The sequence below is a fragment of the Pseudonaja textilis genome, chromosome 11 (genome assembly GCF_049901715.1).
Source record: "Pseudonaja textilis isolate UNSWEBS1 chromosome 11, rPseTex1.2, whole genome shotgun sequence".
NCBI classification, from domain to species: Eukaryota; Metazoa; Chordata; class Lepidosauria; order Squamata; family Elapidae; genus Pseudonaja; species Pseudonaja textilis.
In genome coordinates, this window is record NC_142000.1 from 3,720,621 (window position 1) to 3,744,435 (window position 23,815).

Sequence of the window (23,815 nt, forward strand, 5' to 3'; positions counted from 1 at the left end):
ACTTCTTGGCTGGCTCAGTTCTTTTAAGTTGGTGACACAGAACTGTTTATGACCAATATGCTTCATTCGCTTTAAGTTCAAAGGGAAGGAAGGAAGGAAGGAAGGAAGGAAGGAAGGAAGGAAGGAAGGAAGGAAGGAAGGAAGGAAGGAAGAAGCTTTGGCAATGAAGAGGTAGCCCTGCCAGAAGTATTAAAAAAGAAGAAAAGACTGGCAGGACCAAGACCAGAGAATGGGATGGGATGTAATGAGATGGATGGGATGAGATGGGATGAGAAGGAAGGAAGGAAAGAAGGAAAAGGAAGCAAGGGAGGGAGAGAAAAAGAAGGAAGGAAGGAAGAAGGAAGGCAAGTAGGAAGTCAGGATGAGGTGTGAACCATATTTTGAACAGTTCTTTGTCCAACTTCTCTTTTATAACTATTTGATCGTCCCCCACAAGGAACATAGCCCCAGAATCACAAAGTGCTTATTCATAAGAGTTGAACTTTTTGTCTTTTCAAAACCACTAAAAGTACCTTATCCACCACCTCGGAAAAACAAACAAACACATCCTGCTCATAAAATCTCTTTGACTCTCACTGACTGTGCATCTATCTGTGTGTGTATGATTTTTTTTTTAAAAAATAAAAAAGCCAGTTGTTTTTCTCCACAAACCTCTTAGAGAATTCTGAAAAAGAAGTGTTAAGTATATGCTGCTAAGTATATCCTACAAAACAAGCAGAACCAGTGAGAGCTTTATTTAATTTGGCTGGAGAGTTCCACTGAGAACAGAGACAATAAGAATGATTATTAAAGGTGAAAGAGCATCTGGCGCTGTTCCTTCTCCAGCTAGAAGTTGGAAGGACTGGCTTGTGACAGTTTCATCTAAAGGTACTCCTGAGATGTCCATTCCCTTTATCTTTCTGGTTTTTGTGGTTCAGAGCTTTGCATACTCAGATGATGCTGGCTGACTACTTGACGGCATTAACCTAATTCGGATAGAGAGATAGCGGAGCTTGTGGTTTGGGGAATCCAAAGATAAAAAACATTGCAAATGTAATTTCTGCATTTCATCTGCTTAAAGTCTGTAGAGATCCTCAGTCCTCCAAGTCATGGTTGTCCCAAAGGTGCTTTTTTCAGAAGGCAACTGGACTTTCTGGTTTTTTTTTTCTTTTGAAGATGTTTTGCTTCTCATCCAAGAAGCTTCTTCAGCTCTGACTGGATGGTGGGGAATAGAAAGGTTTATATTCCTTGCAGACAGCTGGTCATTTTCATCCTTTTAGAGCAGGGGTCAGGGAACTTTTTTACCTCTTACCCCCCAAAAATTTATAAACGCAGACGTTACCCCTCCCGGCCTCTCCCCTCCCGGCCACCTCAGGCTGCTGACACATAATTTGGAGGTCGAGGCGGGAGGAGGTGCCCTCCCCCCCCGCGGCTGGGAAGAAGGCGGGATAGCTCGCTCCAGGGAATGAAATGTCACCAGGCTTCCCGAGGGCTTCTGGGAATTTTCTGGGGCCAAGGCGGCAGTTGCAGGTGCCTCTTCGCTTCCTGTGTGCCTGGCAGTGATGAGAGGCTTCGGGAGGGAGCCGGGCTGGCTGGCTAGTTGGCAGGCAGGCAGGGCCTGGGGGCGAGGAAGCGGGAAGGGAGGATGATATTTGGGAGCCACGGTGACACAAACTGCGCGCGAGCGTGCGGCGGTCATCGCAGCGCTGGGGAAAGCGTCCCTTTTCCCAAAATGCTCTGCCCTATGCCAGAAGCTCGCCTTCCCTAAAAACGGCGGCGCGGCTCTTGCAGAATCTAGCCTGGAGTCATTTCCACCCAGGAAACAAGGGTGGGGTGGAGGGGATAAATTTGCCTCAAGGGTGTTTTAATAACTGCTGCTATGCCGATAGTTCCGCCATTGGCCAGCGCAACCTCCTCATTACCCCCAGATTTTCACTTTTACCCCATTTGGGGTAATTTACCCCTGTTCCCTGACCACTGTTTTAGAGGGTTGTTGGAGGTTTATCTGTGTACTCAGGGTTACAACGACTGACCCGCTAAAAGGATGCAAATGACCAGTTTTTTGCAAGGAGAATAAATCCTTCCATTCCTCACCACCCAGTCAGAGCTGAAGAAGCTTCTTGGATGAGAAGCAAAACATATTCAAAGAAAAAACGAGAAAGTCCAGTTGCCTCCTGAAAAAACTCCTTTGGGACTATCATGACCTGGAGGACTGAGAATCTCTACAGACTTTTAGCTGTATAATTTGGGGTGAACTCTTCTGACCAAGGCTTCCTGAGACAGTAACAAACACATGGTAGTCCTAAAAACCTTTTGTTTTATTTCAACGGTTGTGAATTATATGTACTCAAAGCCCGTAATGAGTCCCAAACAGTTTGTGCATAGTCCAAAAGAAGTCTGCCACAATCCTTCAGGATAAGGCTGATAAGCACCCACCTTTATCTCCCTTGAAATGCTGCTGACAACTAAATTGCCAATTAGCTGTGCAAGGCCAAACAGAGCACAAAGTCAGCACGGAGCTTCAGAGTTTAAACCGATCAGAACGAACAAAGTTGCTTCCTGCAAAGGCTCAAGTCCTTTTGTGCCTCCTTTATGTCCTAGGGGAGGGGCCAATCATCTCCAAGCCTTATTCCCGAGTCGCCCCTTTTGTCTTAACTGTACTTGCCTTCTGGCAGCTCTGCGCAAGCGCACACTGGGAACAGGCTCCCACTGTTCCTCTTCCTCACTGCTGTCAGATTCTGGAGGCTCCATAGTCAGCACATAAGTCTCAGATGGCCCTGGCTACATCTCTGTGTCAGGTGCAGATCCCTCGTCTGAGATCTCCCCAGACTCCAGGACCGGCCCCTGTTCCTCCCCACTGTCTGACTCTGCTGCCAGTTCTGTAGGCTGACGGCAGACCACAACATGAACATCCTTGGAATGGTGTGGACTAGGAATGGATTTCCAGAGGGAAAAAAATGCAGACTACAGGAACCATTAGCACTACTCAGGTGACCCTGAGGATACCTCCAATAAACCTCCAAATGCTTCAATGACCCTCTAAATGGATGCAAATGACCAGCTGTCTGCAAGGAGCATAAATCCTTCCATTCTCCACCATCTAGTCAGAGCTGAAGAAGCTTCTTGGATGAGAAGGGAAACATCTTCCAAAGATAAAACAAGAAAGTCCAGTTGCCTCCTGAAAAAAATAGCACCTTTGGGACAATTAAATCTGCTTCTAACGTTTAGTCATCCAGCAGCGAGCAATTTTGGTAAAATCAATTCTTATCCAGAATTTCATTTCAATTCCCGAGGAATCATTTGCCAATAAATTATCATTTTATTTCGCGAAAAGCCTCTTCTAGCAGACGCAGTACATGTGTCATACCCCTGTCGGAATCTGATTCCGAGGGGGAGGTCGAGCAGCTGACAGGGAGTGGGAGTGTGGCTCCAGTGGCTGTGAAAGAAATGGGGGAAGGACACAATCCAGATGGGCATTCAGAGGAAGACCCAGGCCCACCCTTTCTTCATCCTAGGGCACGCAGGGAGGAATGGAGAAGGGAGCAACGTGGATTATGGGGGAGAAAAAGGCCCTGATTCCCTTCATTAGCTGCAGCTGGTAAAACAGGATTTCAAAATGGCGTTTGCGCACAGCACCTTGCTGGAAGCAAAGCGTGAATTATCTGTGTTTGTCAAGTCTTATCTGGGTTCTGGCATCCTCCATGTTTCATTGTCTTTTGATGTCTTCAATCCCTTATCCTGCCTGTCTTGTTATTTGCTGCTGCGTGGTTTGTGTTGGTTTTTATTTATAATCTAGATGTACTTTGGGTTCTGACGGAATTTCTTCCCTTTAAAAATTGTTCTTGGGAGAGTTTTTTTCTCCAGCCGATGATAACTGGACATTGGGGGCCAAGTTGGAGGAATTAAAGGGACCTTACCTACTTTTGTGACTTGGTTGCTTTTGTGCCATGCCCCTTTGGGTCATCACAACATGTGGTCCTTGACTTACAGCCATCCATTTAGTGACCATTTGAAGTTACAGTGGTGCTGAAGGCAACTTCTGACTAATGCCCATTTTTCACACTTATGACTGTTGCAGCACCTGATCAAAAATGCGACTCTTGGCAACTGACTCATATTTATGACAGTTGCAGAGTCCTGGGGTCATGGGATTCCCTTTTGTGACCTTCTTGACAAGCAAAGTCAATGGGGGAGGCCAGACTCACTTAACAACCATGTTACTAACTTAACCACTGCAGTGATTCACTTAACAGGTGTGGCAAGAAAAGTCACAAAATGGGACAAACTTCACTTATCTGTCTCAGTAACAGGAAAGCGTAACCACAGAAAGTCGAGGGCTAGCTCTATTTTTGTTGTATTTTTTAAATGTTCTCACAATGAATTCCCCTGCCCCTTTAAATATTTTCTCCCATTAAATAGGATTGCAGGTAGATTTCACACAAGCCCTTTCCTAGATGTTGACATGTTTTTGCTTGCTACAGCTCTCATGATGCAAAGGAAGAGAGACCTCATTTTCAAGGAATGTTGTTTAACACCTATCAAGATCTGCCAAGGAATATTCCTCTGTTTGAATCTGCCTGGTTAAGGAACACCTTCCTTCCTTCCTTCCTTCCTTCCTTCCTTCCTTCCTTCCTTCCTTCCTTCCTTCCTCTCTCTCTCTCTCTCTTATTCCAAGTACTGAAGGATGAAAACAAGAGCGTTCCAATTTGTGGTACATTGGTGTACAGCATCTAATTTTGAAATTAAGTGTCAGTTAAAGGAAATATGCCTGGCATCCGTAGAGCCCAAATGCAAACCAGACAGGAAACAGGACTAGTTGATTTACATCTATTTTTTTTTTTTGGTGAGCCTCCATTAACAGAATCTTGCAAGTCTGAAGGCACAAACTTCCCACAACTCTCCTTATATAATCAATGCATTAAGGAGGAGTCCTTCCTAAGAGCAACAAAAATGATTAAGGTCTGGAGGCTACATTGTATGACCAACCACTGAACCTATCGAAGAGAAGGATTGAGGGAGGAGGGACACGATAGCAGTTTACCAGGACTTGAGAGCTGTCATAGACAAAAGGTGGTTACTCTCCAGATCAGGCGTCGCCAACCTTTTGGATCTCAGGGACCACCAAACTCATCATTTTAAATCCCGCAAACCAGAGACCCTGGGAAAATCCCCCCAAAAAACCGCAGGAAAATTCCCCTTTTTCCTAACGATTGATCATTCTTTATTTGGGATGGCAGGATACCATCTCCAGCTGCATTCTCAGGGGGAGAGAGAGAGAGAGAGAGAGAGAGAGAGACTTTTGACTTCATGCAAGGAAAGCAGCAGAAGCAGCAGAAGTCTTTCTTTCTCTCCCCCAAACTTTGCCGGAAATGAGTCTTTGTGAGGCTTGTCACGCCGGCATCTTGGAGCAGGATGCCTTGCAGGTTCCCAAAGACTCATTTCTGGTGGAGTTTGGGGGAGTGCAAAAAAGACTTTTGCTTTCCTCGCGTGCACCCAAAAGCAGAAGAAAGAAGCAGAAAGAAGCAGCCCGGTGGCCAGGCCAGGCGCATGGGGGGAGTGGGGCAAGTTCCCCCCTGCCATCTACCCCTCCCCTCACTACTTCGTGTTGTTCACAATGCAAGTGACGCAAGCCTTGTGTTCCCATGAGCCATGTGGGTGACGCAGCCTTGTGTTCCCATGCAGCCTGGATTAATTGCTTCAGGGGTGAACATTTTTCTGTGGACCACCAAAATTTTCTCGCGGACCACCAGTGGTCCCCAGTTCACTGGTTGGCGACCACTGCTCTAGAGCACCTGTGGGCAGGACAAGAGGGGGGAAGGTCATTAAAGAGAGACCCAACCTAGGAGAAATGTCCTGACAATAAGAACAATTGATCAAAAGAATAGCTTGCCTCCCAGAGTTGTGGGTGCTTCATTAACAGAGGTTTTCAAAAAAAAAAAAGACCAGACAATCTTTTGACTAGGGTGGCATGAGACTTCTGCCTTGAGCAGAAAGATGGACTAGAAGACACTGAGGTCCTTTCCAGCCCTATGATCCAGAGGTGGTATTCAGCTGGTTCTGACCAGTTCTGGAGAACCGGTAGCGGAAATTCTGAGTTGTTGGGAGAACCAGCAAATCCCACCTCTGACTGGCCCCGCCAGCCCCATCTATTCTCTGCCTCCCATTGAGTCCCAGCTGATCGGCTGGGTCTTCTTTGGTTGCCCTGCCCAGGAGAACGGAGCTGGAAAGCAGGCTAGTGGGGTGGGGAGGGAATGGGGATCCTTCCCCTGCCATGCCCACCAAGCCACACCCACCAAGCCATGCCCACAGAACCAGTAGTAAAAAATAATGAATCACACCACTGCCTGTGATTGTATGATTCCTCTTTCTTTCTCTGATGGTCAAGCCACCAAGAGCTGGGTCTAGGGCTTGCCATGGCCAACTTGCTGTGCCAACTTGCCAATAGCCAACTTGTTGTGGCCTGTCAGATGAGGAGGAGCAGCGATCCTACTGGTTCGGATCGGTTCAGGCGAACTGGTAGTTTAAAAGAAAAAAAGCCCCCGAGAATCAGCTGAGAGGAGGAAAAAAAAGCCTCCACCATCTTTGTCCTCTCAGCGGATTGGTGCTGCAGGCCTCAGCTGGTGTGGGGAAAGCTGCGTGCGCACGTTAGGTGTGAGTGCATGTACCTGCAATCACCGAACTTGTAAACTTGTGTCAACTTGTAAAGCGTTCCTATGCCTCTTTTAGAATTGCCATAAACAAGGAGCCTGAAGGAGCAGAGCGGCAGTTTAAAACCAGAAGTACATTCCAACACTTACCTTACAAAGATTGTAGCTAAGCTACCGGATCTTCTGCCCATGAAAATCCTTAATTGGAGAATGTGATTGATGACACCCAGCCTGTGAACGTGCTTCATTGGAGAATCTGATTTATGACACACCCAGGAGGGAGGGGGGAAACAGGGTCACAGGGGACTGTAAATTACGTGTGCCAGAGTTGGCTTTATACAGGTTAATGTTGGACATGTTGATCCTAATAAATCTTATGGATTCTTTTGACACTTGACTAGAGGTTCATGATTTAAGTAGGGCAATTGCCGGAATCCTGACATGTAGTTTGAGAGCACTGTTTGTTGAAAATCTCCACCAGATCCCCAAAACCAAAGAATGCTGTCTCAGCTAGCAACATTTTAATCTTTCCTGCCTTCGGGCAATAGGGTGAGACAGAGGAAATATACGATACAGCCTTCCATTAAACACCCGTACATGAAAGGATAACATTTATGATGCATTCCTGACACTATTTCTTAAAGTAATTTGAGTGAGATTTTTCAAATAATGAGAGACTGCACTCTTGTTTTAAGTATTACTTATTGCACATCACCTGGCTGCATGACTTCAGGCAGCTTATTATCTACGCATTAGAATGTCCATCAACTCACTCTGGTATTAGTTTACTTTACTTTATTGTCATTGCACCTCATACAACGAAATCAAACATCATCTTCAGTGCACATCAAGAACATGAAAATAAACACAAACACACATCCTTCACACTCCACACATTGAATGGAAAACCCCTGATATTGTATTCATATTGCACTAAACAGTAGAATTCAACAGAGCTCCTGCCCTGGGATAAAATCTGTTTTCCAGCCTATTTGTCCTTGTTTTTATTGTCCTGTACCGTCTGCCAGATGGTAATAGTTCAGAAAAAGGGTTCCCAGGATGAGATGGATCTTTTAAAAGAAGTTTTGAACTTTCTTAAGGCAGCGGGAGCAAGTTCAAAACATTCTCAAAGATCCATCTAGCCTAAAAGCAATTCTCTCCGCTGTCCTGCTACAAAGGTTTTTCTCACCAAACATCCCACGGAAGGATTGTTTTTGCCAATTTCTTAAAACTTGAAAGGGTTGCGGGACAGTCTGATTTCTGGAGCCAGTGGTTCCACCGAGAAGGCCATTCTCCAGGCTTGATCTCTCTAGACCAGGGGTGTCAAACTCAAGGCCAGGAGCCTCGATCTGGCCTGTGGGGCAGCCCTCGAAACAGTAAAGGATCGGCCTGCTATGCCTCTGCCAGCAAAAACGGAGCTCGGGAGGGCTGCAGGAGGCTGTTGTGGCTGAAAATGGGGGCCGGGGCTGGCCCCACGTGCGGCCCTCCTGAGCGGTGTTTCCGCTGGCAGAGAGCTAGCAAAAGAAAGTAAAAACGAACCCAAAGGAGAAAGGTTTCCCCTTTTGCATTTGATAATGCAAGAAGGGGCAGGAAAGGAGAAAGGGAAAGAGGAAAGGCAAAGAAAAAGAAGGAAAGAGGGGAAGAAGGAAGGGGAAGGAAGAGAGAAGGAAAAAGAAGGAAGGAAGGAAGGAGATTATAATGAATGTGAGGGAGGATCTGAGAGAAGTCCTGCTTTAGCGTTTGGGCACCACAGATGCTCCCAACATGAGTGACAATGAGCTGGCCGCGCCTATCCTGGTCACCCCTCACACACACACCCCAAGGTCAAACACAACCCTGTTGTGGCCCTCAGTGAAATTGAGTTTGAGACCCCTGCAAATCTGGCTGAGGAATTCTGGGAGTTGAAGTGGCCAAAGTTGGAGATCCCTGCTCTAGGCCAGTGTTTTTCTACCTTGGCCACTTTAAGATGTGTGGACTTCAACTCTCAGAATTCCTCAGCTAGAAAAAGCTTCATAGTGACGACAGCCAAGTAGCCTTTTTGGTCTCCTCAAGGATGAACCAAATCCTGACCAACGTATCTGATGGGAAAATGACGGGCCAGAATCCTTTCCAACAGTTGCATCTGCGATCGATCTTAAAAAAGGCTGTGGAAATGGTTTGTTGTTTTTTTTAAAAAAAATTATCTGTTGTTTTGTATATTTTCATTTTTCTAAGCAAGTTTGTGGGTTTTTGTGTGTCTGAACATCTGCTGGCATTCGTGGTTTCAGTGACTTGTTTTAATCTGATTTTAATATGTTTCATTTTTAAAATGCATCGGGAACTTTTAGTTGGAAACAGCTATACAGGCTGAAGCTTGTAAATGATTTTGTATTATGATGAAGAATTTTAAGTGTTGCAGGATCCAAAGAGATATTTTGGAGAAGTATGAATTTAATTGCTGCCTAAAATAACTTTTTGGCCTCCATAATTTCTTCTACTAGTACTGTTGATTGATTGGTTAATGGTGGACGTGGTAATACTGATTCTTGGGAATTCCTTCCTTCCTTCCTTCCTTCCTCCCTTTCTTTCTTCCTTCCTTCCTTCCTTCCTTCCTCCCTCCCTCCCTTCCTTCCTTCCTTCCTTATTACCAAATTAAGTATATTCAGATTTCATGCCTATTTAAGGACGCACCACATCTCTGCGGCCTCCTAAAGATAGAGGACACCAGATTAGCAAATGTGCTTAAGACTCCTCATGCACACCGTCATGAAAACATATCAGCCTAGTTTCACAGGTTGGTTAAGGATCTGCTACAATTTCAGAGTCTTCCCAGCATCATCCTTTTCACGGAGCTCCCAGAACCTCAGGGTTACTCAAAGGAATTCTTAGCTGGAGTCTCCCACTTGGTTCAAGCCATCAATCAGAATAGAATAGACCTGGAAGGGACCTTGGAGGTCTTCTAGTCCAACCCCTAAACCATTTCAGGCAAGTGGCTCTCCAGGCTCTTCTTAAAAACCTCCAGTGATGGAACACCCACAACTTCTGAAGGCAAGCCATTCCACTGGTTAATTTTTTTTTAATTTAATTTGATTTGTCAATTGCTTACAAGATAATAAGTATAAGAATAAACATAGTTTTGAATACATGAAATGGATACATATAAGAAAAATAAAAGGAACCATAGGACAGGGACGGTAGGCATGTTGGTGCGCTCATGCACGCCTCCTACAGACCTCTTAGGAAAGCGGTGAGGTTTTTGTTCTCCTGGTTAGGCAGTTCCAGGTTGCTTCTCTCCTTGATTAGTTTCCATCCATTGTTGCTTCTCTTGCTTTCTGATGCTTTGGAAAATAAATTGACCCCTCTTCTTTGTGGCAACCCCTCAAGTACTGGAATACTGCTATCATGTCTCCCCTAGTCCTTCTTTTCACTAGACTTAGCCAAACCCAAACCCTGCAGCCGTTCTTCCTATGTTTTAGTCTCCAGGCCTTTGATCATCTTAGTTGCTCTTCTCTGCACTTTTTCCAAAGTCTCAACATCTTTTTTATAATGTGGTGACCAAAACCAGTTTCACTATTCAGGGATGTGGCCTTACTGAGGTTTTACAAAGCGGTACTAATACTCGACGTCATTTTGATTCACTGAACAATGTTTCAAAGGGATCTTGCCCGTTTTGTGCCAGCAGCAGCAAAGATGCCATCCTCCACTGCTGGTCTTTCCCTGCCCAGTTGGCCCCTGGATGTGTTGGCATGTGAGTGTGAGCCTTGTGAGCATCAGCATCAGAGGCACAAAGATCCGATTGTGCACGGGGCAGACATGAAAAGCCGTGTCATGCTGCCTTCACCACGCTGCTTTCACAGAGGGCCATCTGTTCCAAGGAAGGCGAATTAGCCATGCTCGGCCTCCATTTCCAGTCCGCAGGGGAGTGAGGACACACAGTTGCATCCCATCAGCTATCCCTTTCTATCGATGGGCGCGGCCTTCCCAATGTTGCCTCGGGAAATATAATCGGAGCTGGTTCTGCTTCCCAAGGGGGACAGAAATTATGGTTCAGCCTTCTCCATTCAGTAGAGCAGAGATGAGGGACGGCGGCTCCTTTTATGACTCGAGAACTTCAACTCCCAGACTCCCAGGACAAGAAACTCATCCAGGCGAGGAGCAACGTGGAATTAAGGAGAAACTTTCCAACAGGGAGGACAATTCACTAGTGGAGCAGCCTCTAGAAATCATCAGTGCTCCATCACTGGGAGCTCTTTTTCAGAGGTGTCTAGACTCTAGACAGTCATTTGTGCGAGATAGGATAGGGTCTCCTGCTTAAGCAAGGGGCTGGACTAGAAGACCTCCAAGGTCCCTCCCAGCTCTCTCCTATTCTATTCTAACCAAGGAGAGAAGCGACCTGGAGTTGAGGAGAAACAGCCAAACAGGGAGGACAATTAACCAGGGGAACAGAAGTTGCCTTCAGACGTTGGTGGGAGCTCCATCCCTGGAGGCTTTTAAGAAGAGACTGGACAGTCCCTTGTCTCAAATGGTGTAGGGTCTCCTGCTTATTCGGAGGGCTGGACTAGAAGACCTCCAAGGCCCCTTCCAGCTCTCTTCTCTTCTCTCTCTCTCTCTTCTCTTCTCTTCTCTTCTCTTCTCTTCTCTTCTCATGTTCTTATTCTATTCTATTCTATTCTATTCCACTCCATTCCATATTTTCTATTCTATTCTATTCTATTCTATTCTATTCTATTCTATTCTATTCTATTCTATTCTATTCTATTCTATTCTATTCTATTCTCTCTTCTAGTCTATTCTCTCTTCTCTTCTCTTCTCTTCTCTTCTCTTCTCTTCTCTTCTCTTCTCTTCTCTTCTCTTCTCTTCTCATGTTCCATTCCTATTCTATTCTATTCTATTCTATTCTATTCTATTCTATTCTATTCTATTCTATTCTATTCTATTCTATTCTATTCTCTCTTCTAGTCTATTCTCTCTTCTCTTCTCTTCTCTTCTCTTCTCTTCTCTTCTCTTCTCTTCTCTTCTCTTCTCATGTTTCTATTCTATTCTATTCTATTCTATTCTATTCTATTCTATTCTATTCTATTCTATTCTATTTTTCCTGAGCCAGCATGGAAATTCTGGGAGTTGAGGTCCACAAGTCATAAAAGGACCTTGGTACCCCATGCCTGCAGTAGAGAAATGGGAGTACTAAGGGGCCACGAGCTGTGATGTGCCCACAGTCCCCACCAATGGGAAACGGCCCGGTTCAAGGAGTCCAGGGCCTGTCCACTGCAGAATGGCATTCGCAGCTGTTCACCCTGCACTTTGGATTAGCCAGAAATCAACTGGTGGTGTTGCCTAAGGACAGTGAGAGTGTATAAAGGACGGGGATGGTGTTTGGTTTTCTTTATTTGCCAAATACCATTTGCATGACCGTAACTACAAAGCAGCTGAGAAGCTTACAACACTCGTGCAGGAATATTTACTTAGAAAGAAGTCAAGCTGTGTTGCGTGAGATATTTTGGAGAAGTATGAATTTAATTGCAGCCTAAAATAATTTTGCTGCCTTCATCTTTTCTTCCAGAGATATTGTTGATGGATTGATTGATTAATGGTGGCCACAGTGGTGTTGACTCTTGGGATTTTCTTTCTTTCTTTCTTTCTTTCTTTCTTTCTTTCTTTCTTTCTTTCTTCTTTCTTTCTTTCTTTCTTTTTCTTTCTTTCCTTCCTTCCTTCCTCCCCTCTCCTTCCCTTTTTATCTTCCTTCCCTTCCCTCCCTTCCCTTCCTTTCCTTTTTTCCCTTTCCCTTCCCTTCCCTTCCCTTTTCTTCCCTTTCTTTTCATTCTTCTCTATTTCTTTCCCAGTCCAATCTCTTCTTAAAAACCTCCAGGGATGAAGCACCCACAACTTCTAGTGCAAGCTGTTCCACGGATTAATTAATTACTGTTGTAAATTGAGGACTTCCTGTACTTTGATCCTTTGACTCCTTAATCCCCTTCACTCATTGAAAGAAGCAAAATCTACCTCGCCCTCCATGAGACAACAACCCTTGATGGTTGCTCAACTTAAGACATAATTGCACATAATTGTACAACTCCTCAGAATCAGTTTGGAATCTGGTGGTGCTTAAACTGAATCAATGAAATAAAAGAAAAATAACCGTGTCCTTGAAGGGAACGAAAGTAATTTTAAGGATTTTCTATCAAGAGGGAGGTTACTGAAGTGAAGGAAAATGAAAACGTGTTGATACTGGCTTTGCTACATCCTCTTGTTTTGGCTCACGATGTTATTTTCCCAGGCCTAACTAGATAAATATTATCTTTATGTTTAGCCTCAGCTGGAAGTTGTGATTTCATTTCAAGAAGAGGTGATAGGCACTGGGCAGAGTAAAAATCGTGTGTTGTTGTATTAGAAAAGAATAGGACAGAATTCTTTTTTTTCAATTTTTTTTTAATTTCAATCTACATATAACAACAATACATTAACAGTGTGGCATCAATATATAAGAATTCTTTATTGGCCAAGTGTGATTGAACACACAAGAAATTTGTCTTTGGTACAAATGCTCTCAGTGTACATAAAAGAAAAGATACATTCATCAAGAGTCAAGAATCATCAGGTACATCACTTAATGATAGTCAGAGGGTACAATAAGCAATCAAATCATACTAGGAAACAGTCCATATAAATCATAAGGATACAAGTGACAAAGTTACAGTCCTACAGTCACAAGTGGAAGGGATGGGTTGATAAGGAGTGACGAGAAGATTAACAGTAATAGTAGTGCAGACTTTGTAAATAGTTGGACAGTGTTGAGGGAATTATTTGTTTAGCAGAGTGATGGCTTTCGGGAAAAAATTGTCCTTGTGTCTAGTTATTCTGGTGTGCAGTGCTCTGTAGCATCGTTTTGAGGGAAGGAGTTGAAACAGTTTATGTCCGGGATGTGAGGGGTCTGTAGATACATTAGATGCTTACAATGAGTAGAAACTGTTTTTAAAAAAAATGAAATTAGAAACTCTACAGTTCTACGATTTGTTGTAATTAAAGTGATTGAACGATGGTCAAAAAATCAGATGGATTGTACAGGAAGAACTTATATTTCATTCATTCCATTTCTTTCTTCCTTGAGAAAGAAAACTCAAAGTTTCTGGAAGTTAAAATGGCTTAGATGAGAAACTGCCTTCATTTTTATTTGCACAACTTCCAAGGCCAGGAATGAATTTGAACCTGGATCTCCTCAGTCCCAGGGACATGTCTTAAATTAATCCAGTGTTTCTCAATCTTGTCAACTTTTAGATGGGTGGACTTCAATTCCTAGAATTCCCCAGCCAGCTTTCATTGAATTTGCATGAATGAAGACTTAATAAACATAATACGAGTTTTCTTCAGTAGTGTATTTAATCTCTTCCATCTTCTTCCCTCTCTTAAAAATTTGCTGGTAACTTTTTAAAACCATTGGAGAGCACACCAAAATATTGTAGAGTCTCCAGGGTATGTGTGTTTGTTTTTAAAAAATAACAGAATAACAGAGTTGGGTGTGTCTTAGTTGGTGGGCATGGCTTAGTGGTCATGTGACTGGCTGGGTGTGTCCAACTCAACATCACTCATATTGAAGCACACATCTCCTCGCCTGGCCTTTCATGACTGTGGGGATGCTGCAACAGTCGTAAGTGTGAAAAATGGTCATAAGTCACTTTTTTCAGTGCCCTTGTAACTTTGAACGGTCACTCCACACAAGCAAAGAACCAGCAAAGGAGGGGGGAAAAACTCCAGAGATGTTCCAGAGACAGGAAGTCTAGTCCAGCCAAGAATGTAATAAGGGTTAATGGAGAGGCAGTTTCTGTAAGCAACACCAGAATGTTTCCTTCCTGCTTTCCTTACAGGATTAGCCCTGTAATTTCTTCTAACAACCGGTTCTCTGAACTGCTTAGAATGTTAACAACTGGTTCTAGCGAATAGGTGAGAACCTGTAGAATCCCATCCCTGCTTGTGACCGTTTGCAGCATCCTCATAGTCATCTGATTTAAATCCAGATGCTTCACAGCTGACTCATATTTATGACAGTTGCAGTATCCCGGGGTCATGGGGTCAACTTTTGCAAGCATCTGAGAAGCAAAGTCAACTTAACAAGAGAAATGTTGGGTTGGATTGTGGAGGACTCCCTGTATAAAGCAGGAGAAAACAGGATAGATTTGTTCAAATGAAGACAACAACACTTGCTGAATTGACATCATTCTGTTTTTGGGAGTTGAGCAATGATGTGATAGATGTTCCAGCACTGGAGACTTGGCTGTGTTGCTGTGCAAGAGAAATCTCCCTGCAAGCCTACTATTCTGGCCCAGCTCCTCAAACACGACAAACCCTCTGAAGCTGAAGCAATGATTCCTTTATTGGGAGCACCGACAGCTCTGGCAAAAAAAATCTCTTTCTCACTGCAGGCTAACAAGTCTTTCCAGCAGGGAGGTGAATAGTTGTCTGTCACATCTATTCATCTCCGCCCCCTGCCTTTTGTCTCCAGAGCTAAGATGGGGCCTCGCTAGCAGTGGTGGCTCTTCCGTCCCAAGGACTGGCCCATAGATTTCCACTGCTCTCCTCTCCCCTATGGGCTGGTCCTTCTGTGCATCCACAGGCACTGGACCCAGCTGTTCTTCCTCTTCCTCATCAGCCACCTCCAGACCTGGGGACTGCTGACTCTCCATCTGAGGGCTGATGGACGGACCAGATTCCACCTCTGTCTCTGTCTCTCCCTCTCTCTCTTCTCTGCCAGCTCCATTCCCTCTTCCCCCTGACTCTAACTCCCACGCTGCCTCCTCTTCCTCCTCCTCTGATTCGGCTGCTGGAGGGACCGGTGGCTGCCACAACACCTACAAAAACCAGTTAGAAACAGAGGCTGTGTGGTTCTTGAAAAGAGGGGATTATGCAGGTGCGCTGAGGAGGCCTGTAAACAATCTTGCTCAGATGTCAGTGCAACCGCGCAAACAGCTGTACCCCAGGTGTGAAGCCGCTTTGCCAAGGGCCACCACATTTCCATACTAACCAGAGCTGTGATGGAATGGGGAATTGAGGTCACCTGGGATTTTCTCCTTCCCCCTCCTTTTTGTTTTCTGGGCTTGGGGAATTTTTACAAGGGTGTTCTGTCGTTATCATAATAAGCCTTAAAAAAAAAAAAGATTCCCTATCGAGTTTTCATGTGTTTTTCATGTTTTAAAAAAAAATATGGCAGGAAACCAATTTTCGCAGTTGCAGCTCAGCCTCAACTGCGCGCTTTGGAAAGTCTGCCAAAAAGTGGATTCGCGGGCTTTCTTTGCAAATTGCTCTCGCCTGTGATTTATTTTTTCCTTCTTAATCCTTGGCTTGGTTTTCCTCGCTTGAATCCAGATGTCCCGGTTGCAAATTGGCTTAAACTGGAAGAGCCCCTAAACATTCTCGAACCGTAACCGAGCCGCCAGTTCTCCCTTCCTTCTTCTCCTCCTTCCATTTTGAGGCATGTTGCAGAACTGTGTTTAGCAGGTGGCTGGCCAAAATCTGGCATATGCTACGTGCACAATCCTTGCACAGAAGTGAGTAGTTGGGGACTTTAACCTCCCCCCCCGCTAAAGTAGTTGGGGACTTTAACCTCCCCCCGCTAAAGTTATCCTGTTAGGGAGATGCCTTTTGTGCAGAAGTGGTATTCAGCCAGTTCTGACTGGTTCTGAAGAACCAGTCGTGGAAATTTTGAGTAATTCGGAGAACCGGCCGATCCCGCCTCTGACTGGCCCCACCAGCCCCATGTATTCTCCGCCTCCCATTGAGTCCCAGCTGGTCAGCTGGGTCTCCTTTGGTTGCCCTGCACAGGAGAAGGGAGCTGGAAAGCAGGTTAGTGGGGTGGGGAGGGAATGGATGGATTTTGCAGTATATCCTTCCCCTGCCACGCCCACAGAACCAGTAGTAAAAAAAATTGAATCCCACCGCTGGTGTGTGTGATTTTACAATTAGAGGAAGAAGCATCAATAACCTGTGTTACATGGATAACTCTGTCCCGATAGCTGAGAATGCTAAGGATCTGCAAGTCTTCTTTTTCAGTTTTAGTAAAAGCAGATTCATGGGAAAAAAATGGGACTGGAATTAAATATAAAGACCAAACTAATAACAACAGGTAGAACAATCAGCCTTAGAATCAGAGGTGGGATTCAGCAGCTTCTGACCAGTTCTGGAGAACTGGTAGCGGACATTTTGAGTTGTTGGGAGAACCAGCCAACACCGCCTCTGACTGGCCCTGCCCCCATCTCTTCTCCGCCTCCCATTGAATCCCAGCTGATCGGCTGGGTCTCCTTTGGTTGCCCTGCACAGGAGAATGGAGCTGGAAAGCAGGTTAGTGGGGTGGGGAGGGAATGGGGATTTTGCAGTATATCCTTCCCCTGCCACGCCCACCAAGCCACGCCCACAGAACTGGTATTAAAAAAATTGGAATCCCACCCCTGCCTTCGTGCTCTCCTTCAACTGCTACAAGCCTCAGTGGGATTACGTTGTGCTGTGTCACGGGGACTGTTCTGGATTCGCTAAACCAGGAATGTCCAACCTTGGCAATTTTAGGACCTGTGAAGTTTAATCCCAAGAATTCCCCAGACGGCTGGCAGTCCACAGATCTTAACGTCCACAGCTCTTAAAGATGCCAAAGTTGGCCACCCCTGGGCTAAAGGTATTCTTTTTCACTGTGTCATTGCCAATTTCAAATGCTGGTTGCATGGGAAGAGGAAAGTCAAGGGTGGCGTTTTGGTTTTCGTCTCAGTCGCAGGCTGCCTCGGGTCTCTCACCCAGCCCAGTGGATCACCACCCACACATTCTGAGCATACAGTGCACCTTTATTATAAAGGAGAGTCCTTGCTTTTCAACTGTGGTTTGGAATTATTTTTTTCCAAAACTTACTTACTTTCTTTCTTTCTTTCTTTCTTTCTTTCTTTCTTTCTTTCTTTCTTTCTTTCTTTCTTTCCTTCCTTCCTTCCTTCCTTCCTTCCTTCTTTCCTTCTTTCTTTCTTTTCTCTTTCCTTCCTTCTTTCTTTCTTTCTTTCTTTCTTTCTTTCTTTCTTTCTCTTTCTTTCCTTCTTCCTTCCTTCCTTCCTTCCTTCTTTCTTTTTTTCTTTCTTTCTTTCTCTCTCCTTTTACTCCCTCCCTCCCTTTTTCTTTCTTTCTTTTTCCTTTCTTTTCCTTTCTCTCTCCCTTTTTTCTCCCTCCCTCCCTTCCTCTTCCTCTTTCTTTTTCTTTCTTTCTTTTTCTTTCTCTCTCCTTTTTTCTCCCTCCTCCCTCTTTTCTTTTTTCTTTCTTTTTCTTTCTCCCTCCCTTTTCTGTCTCTCTCTCTCTCCCTCCCTCTCACTTCTTTCCTTCCTTCCTCTCCTTCCTTCCTGTTTTTTAAAATCTCACTTTTGTTATCGATCACCATATCTATCTATCTATCTATCTATCTATCTATCTATCTATCTATCTATCATCTATCTATCTATCTCATCTATCTATCTATCTATCTATCTATCTATCTATCTATCTATCTATCTATCTATCTATCTATCTATCTATCTATCTATCATCTATCTATCTATCATCTATCTATATCTAGAATATCTAATATCTATCTATCTATCTATCTATCTATCTATCTATCTATCTATCTATATCTAGAATATCTATCTATCTATCTATCTATCTATCTATCTATCTATCTATCTATCTATCTATCTATATCTAGAATATCTATCATATCTAGAATCTATCTATCTATCTATCTATCTATCTATCTATATCTAGAATATCTATCTATCTATCTATCTATCTATCTATCTATCTATCTCTAGAATATCTATCATATCTAGAATCTATCTATCTATCTATCTATCTATCTATCTATCTATCTATCTACCTCTATCTATCTATCTATCTATCTATCTATCTATCTATCTATCTATCTATCTATCTATATGTCTTTCACCTCTATCTATCTATCTATCTATCTATCTATCTATCTATCTATCTATCTATCTATATGTCTACCTCTATCTATCTATCTATCTATCTATCTATCTATCTATCTATCTATCATATATGTTATCCTGCTTTGCAGAGGCTTGGGCTAGAAAACCTCCAAGATCCCTTCCAACTTTTTTCATTCTGTTATGTTGATCATTCGACTTTTACCATACCCAGGGTAACACCCAATACACAGCCTTCATGTGGGAAAAAATATAGAAACCGAACTGTCTTTTAAAAATACATTTACATCCACTGTCCAAAAATATATTTAGCTTTTTAAAAAGAAATTAGAATATGCGTTTGGTCAAGTTTTTCTAAGTTTTGCTCTTGAATTTTCTTTCCTAAAGCAGAGCTATAAATCTAGTTATTATTTTTATCCTTGTGAACCTCTTTCAGATTTGTCCCTTTTCTGGGTTATTCTGGGTTATTCTTTATTTTTGCCTCCAAGAAAAACTATGGTCACCTTCCCCACAGCACAAAACGTAATTGGCAGCTTGGAGGCAGGCCAGACACATAAACCGCTGTATCAGCAAAATGCCAAAAGTGCTGACAAAACCATTGGCAGAGCTTGGCTGTAATAATCATTAATTAATTATAATAATAATTAACCTTAACAGGTCTTGTTTTGATAATTAAATGGCTTGTGTTTTCTTTTTTTCCCCCACTGGCCTGATTTGCACAGCATAGAGGACGGGAAAACACAAAGAACCGAGAATTGAGATCTCTCTTCCTTCCAACCTGCCAGATGTGTTAGCGGTGGGGAAGGGCTGCCTCCTACAGCACATCTGGAGGACACACATCTGGAGGGCGTCACGCAAGGAGAGAAGCAACCTAGAATGGAGGAGAAATTCCTAAAAGGGAGGACAATTAACCAGGGGAACAGCTGGCCACCAGAAATCATAGCCACTCCATCACTGGAGGTTTTTTAAGAAGAGACCGGGCAGGCCCTTGTCTTGAAATGGGGTAGGTTCTCCTGCTTGAGCAGGGGGCAGGACTAGAGGACCTCCGAGGTCCCTTCCAGCTCTACCCTATAGTATATATACTGTTTATTTTAATCAAGGAGAGAAGCAACTTGGAATGAAGGAGAAACTTTCTAACAGGGAGGGCAATTAACCAGCGGAACAGCCTTCAGAAATCATGGGCGCTCCATTGCTGGATGGTTTGAAGAAGAGACTGGACAGGCCCTTGTCTGGACTAGTATAGGTTTCTCCTGCTGGAGCAGGGGGGCTGGACTAGAAGACCTCCGAGGTCCCTTCGTGCTCTATTCGAGTGGATTGGGTGGGCGAGTGAAGCCGCCGCCCGCCCGCCCCCCGACTCCGCCCCCGCTGCCGCCTCGCCTCCCTTTGCCCAGCCGGACGGGCGAGACGCGAGCAGCGCCGCCGCCGCCGCCGCCGAGCCGAGGGAGCGCCAGGCGGAGCGGACCTTCCTTGCGCGCGGGGCGCTTCTCCACCGAAGGTAAGGACTCTCCCCGCCGCTCAGGGCGCCTCCCGTCCCGCCGGAGTGGAGGCTTCGGAGCCGAGGACGAGGCTGGGTGGGCTCCCGCGGGACGGGGCTGTTGAACCCGGGCGGGGGTGGGTGGGAATGGAAGGGACAAGGTACGCTTCGTTCCTGGCGCCGCTTTCAGACATGAAGCGATTCGCAAGCCCGGAGGACTCGCCGCTCTCGCCGCCGCCCCTCTCCAGCCTCCCTCTGGACTACAAAACCCTTCGGGCGCCCCCAGCCTGGACTACAAAACCCCCCGGGCGCCCCCAGCCTGGATTGCAACAACCCCCACCCCCCACCCGCCCTTGGGCGCGGCGTGGAGCGTTCTTGCAAGCACCTGCTGGATGGATTCGGGCTCCTTCCTGGCTTTGCCTGGACCTACTGCGGACCTCGCCGGTTCTCTCGGGCTGGCAGTTCAACCGGTGCAGCGGGGAGCCGCTACTAGGCAGATCGGAGCCGTTTTACCCGCCCCCCGCCCCCAATCCCTTTTGTGCTGGGCTGGTTGGAAAAGGTGGGGGTGGAGGGAGGGAAAGCCAGTAAATCAAACCAATCGGCCGTCTGAAGGGGGATGCCGGTTAGACACGACCCCCCCTCTCTTTCTCTCTCTCTCTCTCTCTCTCTCTCTCTTGTGTGTGTGTGTGTGTGTGTGTGTGTGTGTGTTTCTGCTGTGGGGGTGGTCCTTCAGGAACGCCCCGTGTTTCTTTGAGGGTGGGAGCCGGGGGTAGGGGGCCAAGACTCGCTCCTGGAGGCTTGCAACCAATAGGGTTACCACCACACCCGCCTCCCTTCCCCGTTTCCCTCCACCCGGATTTGCAAAATGCATCAAGGGCTGGCCGGGACTAGAATTCCCACTGGACTCGTGAAAGGAAGGTTCCTGCAGCTGAAGTCTGAGGTGGGGCTGGGGGGAGGGAGGGGGGCGGGTGGGAGGGCGTCTCCAGACAGCTCTTTTTGCCCGTTTGTGTCGCTTTGGAAGAAGAAAGGGAAGAGTCTGAAATACCTGTGTTTCTCACCTGGTGTCCTCCAGATGTGCTAGAAGCTTCCAGAGTTCCACGGGGATTGGAGATTCTGGGAAGTCCTTGTCAGCACATCTGGCAGTTGCCCTTGGTGCACCTGGAGAAAATGAGTAGGGGGTTGGACTAGAAGATCTCCAAGATCCCTTCCAGATCATCCTATCCTATCCTATCCTATCCATGCTATGCTGTGCTATGCTATGCTATTCTACTTATTCCTGATTCCTAATAATTCCTTATTCCTAATTCCTAATAATTCCTTACTCCCAGTTGATTCCTTATTCAGACTAGACTAGACTAGACTAGACTAGACTAGACTAGACTAGACTAGACTAGAATAGAATAGAATAGAATAGAATTCTTTATTGGCTAAATGTGATTGGACACACAAGGAATTTGTCTGGTGCAGAAGGTCTCAGTGTTCATAAAGAAAAAATAAAATACATTCATCAGAAATCATAAGATACAGCACAGTGATAGTAATAAGCAATCCAATCATTCTAGGGTCATAGGTTACTAATAAGCAATCAATCAGTTATTCCTAATTCCTAATAATTCCTAATTTCCAATAATTCCTAATTACTTATCTCTTATTTCTACTCTACTCCACTCCACTCTAAAAACCAGCTGATCCAATTTTCTCTCACCCGGAACATTAAATGCAAGCTGTGCCTGCATCAGCCCAGGCTCAACAGCCATGGCTTGGGACATCTGGTCATCTTAAATGAATTTGATTAAAGTTCTAAAAATGCAGATTTATCTCCCCAATTTGGAGACATGCATTAGTTTTAGACTGGCTGTTTCGCTTAAGTCACTATCTGCATTCCTTTATGCATCTAGAAAATTTGAGGCACTTAATAACATGGATTTGGGACTTTTCACAGGACCACACATATATGAGATGTGGAGATATCTGACCCTGACTGATAATTACTTACTGCCAATTTCAGGAAGTAATAGTAATTTAGATAGATAAAGGAGATAGGACTTCCTCCATCTCCCACTGCAGTTCTCCATTTATTATCTTAGTTTCCTAATTGAAAATAGAATATAAAATTACAGGGTTGGAAGGGACCTTGGAGGTCTTCTAGTCTGACCCCCTGCTTAAGCAGGAGACCCTATACCCTTTCTGGACAAAAGGCTGTCCAATCTCTTCTTAAAAACCTCCAGTGATAGAGCACCCACAACTTCTGTTCCACTGATTAATTCTCACTGTCAGAAAGTTCCTCCTTTAGTTCTAGCTCGGATCTCCCGTGAATGATGCTCTTCCACCCGTTGTTTCTTGTCCTGGTCCTGCCCTCAGGTGCTTTTGGAGAATAGTTCAACTCCTTCAACTTCTCTAGGAGAGCCCCTCAAGTACTGGAAAACACCTATCATGTCACCCCTAATGCTTCTTTTCATTTAGTCTAAGCGTACCTAGTACCCTTAATTCAGAGCTCTCCAAACTTGGCAACTTGAAGACTTGTGGACTTCGACTCCCAGAATCCCTCAGCGAAACGTTTGCAAAAGAAAAAACAAGAAAGTCCAGTTGCTTCTTGGAAAAAAAAAAAGCACCTTTAGGACAACCAGGACCTGGAGGACTGAGAATCTCTACAGACTTTTAGCTATACAATTTGGGATGAACACCTTTGGAATGGTGTGGGATTAAGGAATGGATTTCCAGAGGAAAAAAAATTGCAGACTACAGGAACCATTTGCACCACTCAGGTGACCCTGAAGATACAGACAAACCTCCAAGTGACCTCAACGACCCTCTAAAAGGATGCAAATGACCAGCTGTCTGCAAGGAATATAAATCCTTCCCTTCCCCACCACCCAGTCAGAGCTGAAGAAGCTTCTTGGATGAGAAGCGAAAGGTCTTCAAAGAAAAAACAAGGAAGTCCAGTTGCCTCCTGAAAAAGCACCTTTCGGGACAACCTTCATCTGGAGGACTAAGAACCTCTACCGACTATGTTAGGGAAGCGTGGGCAGCAGACTCATTGAGTTCATGCTGCATGTGAACTATAGGCCATAGTTACAACAAACTTTGCATGGGTTTTCCAGCTAACTCATCTCTTGTATGTAAATCTCTGAGTCACCCAGAATCATCGTGAGTCAAACAGCATAGAAGTTGAATAAGTTACTACCATTAAATTATGATTCAGTCTTTTAAGTTGCCAAAGTGATGTCAGCCCACAAGCCAGGGCTATTCGCAGGTATAAGGGAAAGTGGACTAGGTGAGGGACCACTGAGGAGATGAGCCTGTTCATTGGTTACAGGTGAGTAAGGCTTGTGCAAGGGAATGGAGAATGCCAGAGGAAGGCAGGTTGCCTAAAACTCAAAATGAAGCAACTCTAGAACTTCAATTGCAATTTTAGGAAGGATATCCTAAAAAGTCACCTAAGGTGGATTTGCAACTCTGAAAATTTTTTGGTCCAGATCTGTGACCCTTGCAGTTAGGGGTGTCTTGAGTTGGAAGAGGACAGTCTAGCAAGGGTCAGGTCTGTGACACGAGAGGACAAATTAAGAAATTTGGGGCTCTTTGGATAGGCAACCGCTTCTCTCTGTGTCTGCTCTTGTGTTTGCACCAAAGATCCTTAATCTGGATTTCTCATTTAGCAATATTTATCAAATCAAAACTCTTTATTATGGTCTTTGACCAGCCTTTATAACAAAAGTAAAAAAAATTGAGGAGACTGTGGGTTCTAGTTCCATGTCAGGCATGAAAGTCAGGTGGGTAACCTTGGGCCAGTCACTCTGTCT

At 44.8% G+C, this 23,815-nt stretch overlaps 1 protein-coding gene across 2 annotated transcripts in view; it reads left to right on the forward strand.

The window, feature by feature from the left end:
• Nucleotides 1-19,902: 19,902 nt before the first annotated feature.
• The window catches only part of LOC113445316 (adhesion G protein-coupled receptor G1-like), a 76,799-nt gene continuing 72,886 nt past the window's right edge, over nucleotides 19,903-23,815 (forward strand). For both annotated transcript variants that reach the window (XM_087940436.1, XM_026714432.2), the window contains exon 1: nucleotides 19,903-20,036. The gene's annotated coding sequence lies outside the window, so the exon portion shown is untranslated. The remainder of the gene's footprint in view (nucleotides 20,037-23,815) is intronic.